Source organism: Myotis brandtii, unplaced genomic scaffold (genome assembly GCF_000412655.1).
Source record: "Myotis brandtii unplaced genomic scaffold, ASM41265v1 scaffold1392, whole genome shotgun sequence".
In the NCBI taxonomy this organism is placed as follows: domain Eukaryota; kingdom Metazoa; phylum Chordata; class Mammalia; order Chiroptera; family Vespertilionidae; genus Myotis; species Myotis brandtii.
In genome coordinates this window covers 44,236-51,667 of record NW_005354974.1, presented here as the reverse complement: position 1 = coordinate 51,667, position 7,432 = coordinate 44,236, and the positions used below count along the sequence as shown (strand labels likewise).

General features: G+C 42.5%; 1 protein-coding gene across 6 annotated transcripts in view; it reads left to right on the top strand.

The window, feature by feature from the left end:
* Positions 1-6,228, top strand: part of LOC102247791 (F-box/WD repeat-containing protein 12) — a 46,502-nt gene extending 40,274 nt beyond the window's left edge. For 2 of the 6 annotated variants that reach the window (XR_001361024.1, XR_001361021.1), the window contains exon 12: positions 1,151-1,374. The gene's annotated coding sequence lies outside the window, so the exon portion shown is untranslated. Of the gene's footprint in view, positions 1-1,003; positions 1,035-1,150; positions 1,375-3,478; positions 3,490-5,931 lie in introns of those variants that run through there. The other 4 variants (XR_001361026.1, XR_001361023.1, XR_001361022.1 and 1 more) reach the window with 4 other exon arrangements.
* Positions 6,229-7,432: the final 1,204 nt, after the last annotated feature.

Here is a 7,432-nt window from a genome sequence, read left to right as displayed (position 1 = left end):
CCCCCCACGGGCCCTGCTCTGTGCCTGATAGGGGGGAGCTCCCCAATCCCCTGATTGCCCTGCACCTCTGCATTTGATAGGGTGCAGCACACCAACCCCCTGATCGGCCCTGCTCTGTGTGTGACATGGTAGAGCCATAACCTCTCCATCGGCCCTGCCCCGAGTGTGACAGTGGTGGCGCCCCAACCCCCTGATCGGCCCTGCTCTGTGTGTGACATGGTAGAGCCATAACCTCTCCATCGGCCCTGCCCCGAGTGTGACAGTGGTGGCGCCCCAACCCCCTGATCGGCCCTGCTCTGTGTGTGACATGGTAGAGCCATAACCTCTCCATCGGCCCTGCCCCGAGTGTGACAGTGGTGGCGCCCCAACCCCCTGATCGGCCCTGCTCTGTGGGTGATAGAGGGTGGCGCCCCAACCCCCCTCCACGGGCCTTGCTCTGTGTGTGACAGGGTAGAGCCATAACCTCCCCATTGGCCCTGCCCTGAGTGTGACAGGGTGCAGCGCCCCAACCCCCTGATCTGCCCTGCTCTGTGTGTGACAGGGAGGGGTGCCCCAACTCCCCTATCGGCCCTACTCTGTGAGTGACAGGGGGGAGCTCCTCAACCCCCTGATGGGCCCTGCTCTGTGTGTGACAGGGGGCGGTGCCCCAACCCCCCAATCGGCCCTACCCTGAGCGTGACTGAGGGTGGCATTGCAACCTCCCGATCCGCCCTGCTCTGTGCATGACGGGGCGGCGCCCCAACTCCCCAATCGGCCCTGCTCTGAGCCTGACCAGGGGCTGCACTTAGGGATTGGGCCTGCCCTCTGCCACCCGGGAGCAGGCCTAAGCCAGCAGGTCGTTATCTCCCGAGGGGTCCCAGACTGCGAGAGGGCACAGGCCGGGCTGGGGGACCCCCCCTCCCCCGCCCCCCGAGTGCACAAATTTTTGTGCACAGGCCTCTAGTTAAAAAATAAATTGCTATGTTGTAGATGAGTTTCATGGCATTGCATCATCTAATTGTAGGGAGACTTTTGTATTTTTTGACGGTGGTGCCCCTGGACTTGCCCTCGGAAGCCCCGAGTGCACAAATTTTTGTGCACAGGCCTCTAGTTAAAAAATAAATTGCTATCATGTAGATGAGTTTCATGGCATTGCATCATCTAATTGTAGGGAGACTTTTGTATTTTTTGACGGTGGTGCCCCTGGACTTGGTCCCCTCGGAAGCCCTGAGTGGTGTAGCGGCATATCTTTCAGAGTTCTTAATTGTAAGCAAGAGGAACAGCAAGCTGGTGGGTCTCTGTGAGCCTTCCTCAAATCCTTTCATGAACTCCTGATGTAGCCCAAGATATTCTGTATTAAGTGGATATAAAACATTAAAATATTCTCTCTAGCAATTGACTACAAGTGAAGTCTTTACAAATTCTAAAATAGTAATTGCTAATTGTAATTCAATAATTCCTTTTTTAAAAAAAGAGTGGCTTTGATACATACACACAGAAGATTGAAAACATTTTAAGATAGATGGATTAAGTAGAAATAAAATCTCAATGAAATAGGGGCAGAAGATAATTTTCTTGATAAAGGAAATCTAGAAGAAACAGCAATCATGCTTAATAATTAGAAACATTTCCACTGACGTTAGGAACAATGTAAGGGTGACATCACCACCATAATTAAGTATTACCTTGGAGGTGCTAATAAATGTAATACTTTTTTAAAAACAAAACTGAGTTCTAAAAATACTAGAAAGCGGTATATTAACCATAATTTCTAAAAAAAAGATTATCTTAAGAAAATAATTAGAATTAGTAAATCAAAATCCCTCATGATTGGTGAATTAGTTATATACATATTAAAATTAGTGTACCAACAATTAGAAAATACGATAGGAAAAGTATCCCATCACAATAACAGCAGAAATTATATCTTGAAATGATCTTTTTTTAAAATCCTTACCTGAGGATATTTTTCCCACTAATTTTTTTCTTTTTCTTTTTTTTAAGGGAGGGATGGGGAGAGAGAGAGAAACAGCAATGTAAGAAAGACACATTGATTGGCTGCCTCCCACATGCACTCTGACTGGGGCTGGGTAACAAATCTGCAACCTAGGAATCAAACCCTCTACCTTTTGGTCCACAGGCCAACACTCTAACCACTGAGCCATGCCAGCCAGGGCATCTTGAAATTATCTTTAACAAAAAACTTTATGGAGGAAACACACAAAGCTTTTCTAAAGAATATATAGGTAGAGTTACTATTTTAAAGGGGTCATAAATTGAAAGCAATACCAATAAAGTTGAAACAGTTTTAAAATAGAAAGTGAAAAATGATTACAAAATGTATATGTACATTTTATAAGGCTAGAGGATGGAGAGACCTGCCCTGTGAGTTATGAAGACAAAATTAAACTTTAGCACTGAGACGAAGTGGTACCAGTGCATGAAAAGACAGAGTAGAAGATTAAGAAACAGATCTATGTATATTTGGAAATTTGTTGTATAATATATGTGACATTTCAAATCAGAATGGAAAAATAATGCTGCAGTAAGTGATTTGGTAAGGCTAGCTATCCAAATGGAATAAAATGAGATTCCTTCCTCCTATCATGCAAACAAATGAGTTTGTGTGTAAAGGATCTAAACAAAATTTTAAGATTATAGAGAAAATTTTTAAAGCAGAATTAAATATATAAAATAAAACCCCTAACCAAATAAATATATTAGTCTATGTCATAATTTAAATCCTTTGTACAAATGACACCAAAATTAAAAGACATGCCATTGACAGCAGCTCCAAAAATGAGCTAATTGGAAATGTAATTTACAGGAGAAGAAATCAAACCCTAAATTATAGGATAACATGCTCAAAACATTAGTAATCACACAAAATAAAGACATATCACTTTACTGGTACACAATTAGGCTGGCCAAAAAGGGGAGGGAATATAGAAATCTAGATGATGCCAAGTGTTTGTGGCTATGTGGGGATACAGGATCCTCATGATGGAGGCTGCCTCCCGCCCCGTTCAGTCCAAGGTATGTGTTCCAGTAGTACAATCCATCCAGGGCAGGATCAGAGTCACAGTTCTCAGCTCATCTGTTCTGGTCCACACCAAGGTTGCCTTCTGTCATTCCCTGCAATTTGGCAGGGGAGAGGGTAGGGTTACATCCTAATCTCCTTGACTCTGAGAGTGTACTTTTGAGGTCTTAGCTCAGATGCTGTGCATCAGCCACCTAGGTAGCTGCAATGTGTACTTCAGTCATCTCCCAGAGTGGGGAATGCCTGATGCAGATGGGGTGCCAACCACGGGAGAAAGGAAGTGGCTGAGGGAATTTGAGAAGGTATACATGTTCTGTGTCCCAGCTCAGTCCAGGCTTTGTACCCCTCCCATCCTCCCGTTATATACAACTCTACAACACTATGAGGCCTCCTCACTCTTTACAAGTGTGATCAGAGTCCCAGTTGGTGGCCAGTACTGATCTGGAAGTCTGCAGCAAGAGAGAGTGAAATGAGATAGAATCCCCTCTGCTGGATTCCCTTTACTCTGGTAGTACTTTGGGCAGTCTTTGCTGTTTGCTTGGTGGGTTGACCCCAACCTCCACCCCCAGTGTGATGTTTGTGGTTGTTTCTGTGTTCATTGAAATTCATTGATGGTATATCAGTTTAGGGAAACCCCTGTTACTTCTAGGTACTAGACACACTAGCCTACTTCATTATGTCCTAGTTCATGATTGTCAGTTAGACCCCCAGTCATGACAGTCACTCCTTTCTTTTCCTCTTGGGCCACTGACAAAGAACAGAGAGTAGGCAGGTGGTCATCACAGCTTCCACCTAGAATTCCTGACTCCTGAAAGAATTGTCACTCCTCCTATCTCTAGGAACTAGGACCTGTAATCACTGAGAGCCCAAGGTTATCCAATCAGTGAATCAGAGCAGTATTTCTAAGTTTGGTACTCATTTCCTCCAAATTTGAATTTCTAAGAGACCCACCAAAACTTTTTTTAACCAGTTAACTGCCACAATATTTTGAATTTAATTTTAAAAAGGTCCGCCGCTTGCGTCTATAGCTGCTTATGGTGTACAAATAGTTAAGCAGTGAGATATTTGAGGTACAACACCTTGTCCTTCACCTGAGAAGAAATATTCTGACATGCCCTCAACCTTCCCTGGTTACCCTGGCAAGTGGCCATAGGTTCCTTTGAGAAAGGATTGGAGAAATACTGACTGCATACTTTTGTGATGGAGTTACGGGAGCTTTCATCAAGTTTGGCTGCCTGCTGCCACAAAAGCCAAACTCGTGAGACAGATGCTGGTGAAAAAGGAAGGAGGTTTATTCAAGTGCTGGTCTCCTAAGAAGATGGGAGACTCTTGTCACAAAGCCCATTTCCACATCTCAGTGTAGGTAGAGGTTTTCAAAAGGAGGAAGAGGGAAGGCAGAACAAAGAAATAAAGGGAGGAGTTGAAGAGTTCTCTACATGCAGGCCAGTAGAGTCCATTCCAAAAGGATCTCAAAACTGGTCAAGTGATAGTCTGGTGTGTGTTTCCCTGCTCTTCATCATCCTGGGTCTATGTCATCCTGGTTCTATGGCTGAAGGTCAACAAATCTGGAACTGGGATGGTTGAAGGTCAGAGTCTGCATCTTCTGAAGTTAGTTCCTAGGATCCTTATATAAACATGCTGTTATCTACAAGTTACATATTAGTCAGAGTTACCATTTATAGAAACAATGTCAAAAGAATGGTGGGGTGGGTTATAATTCCCTAGGGCAGTGGTCGGCAAACTACTGCTCACGAGCCACATGCGGCTCTTTGGCCCCTTGAGTGTGGCTCTTCCACAAAATACCACGTGCGGGTGTGCATGTACAGTGCGATTGAAACTTCGTGGCCCATGTGCAGAAGTCGGTTTTCGGCCTGGGCAAGTCTATTTTGAAGAAGTGGCGTTAGAAGAAGTGGGGGGTGTCCGTCGGTTGGGCGATGGGAGACGCAGCGTAGGTGGGCCGTGGGATACGCAACTCGGGGGAGGCGCCAAATATCAACAGTACTTATATTATATAGGTAGGTTAATAACAATGTACCTACCTATATAGTTTAAGTTTAAAAAATTTGGCTCTCAAAAGAAATTTCAATCCTGTTGATATTATTTGGCTCTGTTGACTAAAGAGTTTGCCGACCACTGCCCTGCTTATGGTGTACAAATAGTTAAGCAGTGAGATATTTGAGGTAATGATTTTCTATTTTTTAATCCTCACTCGAGGATATTTTTCCATTGATTTTTTAGAGAGTGGAAGAGAGATGGAAAGACAGAGATATCGATGTGAGAGAAACACATCAATTGGTTGCCTCTCGCATGAGCCCAGACCAGGGCCCGGGCCAGGGAGGAGCCTGCAACCGAGGTAGGTGTCCTTGCCTGGAATTGAACCCAGGACCCTTTGGTCTGCAGGCCAACTCTATCCACTGAGCCAAACCGGCTAGGGCTAGGGCAGCAATTTTCAACCGCTATGCCACAAGAATTTTTAAATCATATAATACCTGACTTTTTAGACAGGGGCATTGACCTCTTTTCCCTTAGATTGTAAAAAAAAAAAGAGAGAGAGAGAGAGAGACAGCCAACACAGCAGTAGTCATCCAGGGGGAAAGAATCAAAATTATACTTTTTTTTTTGGTCAGATTGGCAAAAAAATCTATTTTTTGGTGTGCCACAGACTTTTAGTAATAAGTTATGTCTGCCATGAGATGAAAAAGATTGAAAATCTATGCACTAAGGAAACTGACCTTCCTTTTAATCAATGTCCTCTGTATCTACAAGTTTCGAGCTTGGAATGGGTTGTGGGACCTTAACTTTCCATTGAGGTAGAAGACGTCTAGTTCACTAATTCTCAGGATTTTTTTTTTCTATTTATATAAAAAAACTAATGCGGAGAAACAAGGCCATAGCATTTATATCATCGCTAGGGAATTGTGATGCATCAACCACCACCTCAGATCTCTGCATGTCAAAGCACCTTGACCACCACTCCAACCCTGCTGGGTCCTTAATTTGTCAGGATGGCTTTCAAGTGTTTTTACCCAAGTAATAATCATGCGTCAAAGGTGAGAGTGCCCATGTCAATAAATGGTCTCCTCTCCACTCTTAAATTCTACCTTCACCTAACACCGAGATCCACTTTTACACATGCTCCCAGGTCCTATAATTCTTTTGCTATGTAGGCATTTCTTCCCAAAGCAGGGTTTGCAGTTCTCTATCCAGGCTATGCTAGTACCTGTCTCTTGGTATCAGCCTGGAGGCAATGAGGAATGATGATGATGATGATGATGATGATGATGATTCCGTAAGGCATCCCCCTCGGGTGAAACTAATTCTCTCCTGGTAATATGGAGGGGATTGTTTTGCCATCGGAAAGGGCTCGGGGAAATTGGAGATGGGGTAAGGAGGGAGTCAATATTCTTAGATTTTCCATTCAGATACCCGAACCCCAAATCCTAAGGTCTTACTCTTTCTGTATCTGGGCTGATTTTTACACCAGACCTGCTGAGCTGCATATTAGTCTTTTTTGCAGCTCTGCCACTCATCATTAGACTGACTCTGGCAGATTTTCAGTACTCTTCCCAGTGGTGGCAGAAGATAAGGTTCTTTGGCTTTCAGCAAATACCTTAAATTGGAGGATGACTATCATTTATTTTTTGTAAAATGACATGTTATTTTATTTCATTCAAGTGCTAGTGGGAAAATGAACCTCAGATGGGTCATTGACCAAGAGAGAGAAAAAAGCAGAATTATACCTATCTAGGAAGGTGCACATTGTTTCTTTCCCAATATAGACATCACACCTATAGCCACACAATATATTTTCTTTGCAAGTATACAGAGAACATAAACGAAAAAATATACTGGAAAATAAAGTCTCAATAAATGTTGAAGAATTAGTATTAGCCAAAGAATTCTCTGACCACAATAAAATTTTGTTAGAAATAAGTGTCAGAAATAGAACTAGAATGTTTTAGTTTTTGAAATTAAGAACTAAAAAATAACCACATCAAAGAATATATTGAAAAATAAATTTGATAATTTTTTAGCTAAATGATGAAAATACGTTATGACTCAAAACCTGCAGAATGCAGCTAAACTAGTATTAGGTGAAATTTTATAAATCTGAATGCCTATATTGGGAAAGTAAAAAAGGCTGAAAATTAATGAGCCTCCTTCCATCTTAAAATGTCAGGAAAAAGAGCAGGAAATTAATTTATAATTGAAATATAAAGACATTAAGTTTATAAAATAGAAAAATGCATGATAAAAAGGAACAGCAAAGGTTAAAATTTGTCTTTTTGACAAGACTAATAAAGTTGACAACTCCCTAGAAGACTAACAAACCAAAAAAAGAGATCACACAAAAAGCCAACAGTGGGAATGTGAAAAAGGACAATACTAAGCAGAAAAGTAGAGGGCATTATA